Below are 2,469 nucleotides of genomic sequence, written 5' to 3' on the forward strand. Positions count from 1 at the left end.
GATGAGATCCACCGTTGGCAGTTTCCATGGAGAAGGAGCCAGATGAAAAAGCGATATTTTAGCTAACTTTGTTTCGTATTGTATTAATCCTTTGGTGCTTACCCATTGAACCAGTCTTTGGTGCATATCTACACCTAAAAAATTCCTATGATTATCGTCTGCTGCTCCGCTCGTAATAATCCGAAGTTTAACTAGCGACGTAAACGGACTTCACGCCACCGCCTGACTAACGCGCGTCCAAACTCCAAACTGCTCACGATCCGATCTGTACACGCTACGTACGCCAGGTCGCCGATGGCGGTGCTGACCGAGACGGACTGGGCGACGCGGATGACGATCGCCAAGGGCACGGCACGTGCCCTGGCATACCTCCACGATGACACGAGCAACGTGCACGGCAACCTGACGGCCAGCAACGTGCTTCTGGACGAGCAGCACAGGCCCAAGATCTCCGACTTCGGGCTGTCACGACTGATGACGACGGCGGCGAACTCGAACATGCTGGGGGCGGTACCGCGCGCCGGAGCTGTCGAAGCTGAAAAAGGCGAGCGCCAGACGGACGTGTACAGCATGGGCGTCATCATCCTGGAGCTGCTGACGGGCAAGTCCCCCGCGGACAGCAACAACGGCATGGACCTGTCGCGGTGAGTGGTGTCCATCGTCAAGCAGGAGTGGACCAGCGAGGTGGTCGACCTGGAGCTGATGCGCGACGCCGCCGCCGCGGGGACGGCTGGGAACGAGCACACGGACACGCTCAAGGCACGAGGCACGCGAGGTGCTGCGGCAGCTCGAGCAGATGAGGCCCGGCCCCGAGGTGCTGCGTTTCTATGTAAATTCTTCAGTTTGTATAGGCAAATGTAGCAGTCTACGGCGAAGGATGGAAAGCAAGCCACAGCCCCGAGGTGCTGCGTTTCTAGGTAATTCTTCAGTTTGTATAGACAAATGTAGCAGTCTACGGCGAAGGATGGAAAGCAAGCCACATGTGTCACCGTAGGCGCGTGTAGAAAAAATTTACGCTCCGTACAACGCACGGGCATATATGTAGTATTCTTAAAATTAAGTTCCTCCTCTCGGACCGGTTTATTTGCACCGGCATTCCTGCCCAAGGCTTGTTCGGGCTTGCCTACTTATGCCAAATCCATTTTAGTCAAAGTGTACGCTTGAAACCGACCAAATCATGGATGCCAAGACCTCCGAGTGACTTTGCCTGCATGACTCATCGCTAGTTCACCGAGGACCTCCTCCGTTCCAAATGATAAGCCATTCAAACTTTCTTCAAAAATCAAAATATCTTAAGTTTGACTAAAACTATAGAGAAATTATAAAGATTTATGACATAGAATTAATAAAGAATCTAGTAATATTTATTTAGTATAATAAATATTATTATTTTATTATATAAATTTGGTCAAACCTAAAATGCTTTGACTCTCTAAAAAAGTTGGAATGACAGGATGTAGGGAGCAATTCCCATGCCAGCTAACTTATGCCTTTTTCCGTATGAAGTTCCATCGAATTCGGTGAATCTTCTCTATTGCCATTTTGATAGTGGGAAAGCTGTCTTGTGATAAGTTCGGATTGAAGAGAGAACGGGTTGGAGTAGAGTTAGTAACACTCAACAAACTTTTGTTAGCAACCTTCCTTTCCAGCCGGGAGTTTGGTGCCAACCTTGTCTCATCTGTCTCTCGCTTGAGTCGACTACGGACCAAGGTATTTTTAAGGGAATTGGCATACCTTGCCTTGGAATGATTTAGCAAGCTAGTTTCCACAATGTACAACTTGAAAGGATCAAGATGCTTAAGAAGGGAGGATGAATTGAGTTAATTCTAAATTTCTTTACAATAATTAAATCCAACGGTTAGCCCAATTAACCCCTTATGCCTAGAAAGTGTTTCTAATGTTCTACCGCACATAAAGTCTTACAACCTAAGTTCCAATGCTCCTCTAGCATGGCAATTCTATGAATGTAAAGACAAGTATTGAATTGCTCAAAGTAAATGCTCAAAGTAAAGAGAGAAGGAGGAACGCGATGATGTTTTGCCGAGGTATCGGAGAGTCGTCACTCCCCACTAGTCCTCGTTGGAGCACCCGCGCAAGGGTGTAGCTCCCCCTTGATCCGCGCAAGGATCAAGTGCTCTCTAAGGGTTGATTTTTGACACTCCGTCACGGTGAATCACCCACAACCACTCATAACTTGAGTTAGGTCATCCACAAGCTCCGCCGGATGATCACCAAACTCCCAATCACAACCAAGCCGTCTAGGTGATGGCGATCACCAAGAGTAACAAGCACGAACTCTCACTTGACCATAACAAGCCTAATGAGAAGGGTGGATGCACACTTTGCTACTCTTGATCTCACTAATGAGGGCTCTCTTTGGGATTCTCAAATCTCAATCACCTCACTAGGACCTTGCTCTTCTTGGCACTCTCAAAGGTGTTTCGTAGCTGTTGAAATGAGCAAAAGTAC

General features: G+C 47.8%; 1 pseudogene; it reads left to right on the plus strand.

The window, feature by feature from the left end:
• Window positions 1-330: 330 nt before the first annotated feature.
• Window positions 331-861, plus strand: LOC136544470 (probable leucine-rich repeat receptor-like protein kinase IMK3; annotated as a pseudogene).
• Window positions 862-2,469: the final 1,608 nt, after the last annotated feature.

The sequence above is a fragment of the Miscanthus floridulus genome, chromosome 3 (assembly GCF_019320115.1).
Source record: "Miscanthus floridulus cultivar M001 chromosome 3, ASM1932011v1, whole genome shotgun sequence".
Lineage (NCBI taxonomy): Eukaryota > Viridiplantae > Streptophyta > Magnoliopsida > Poales > Poaceae > Miscanthus > Miscanthus floridulus.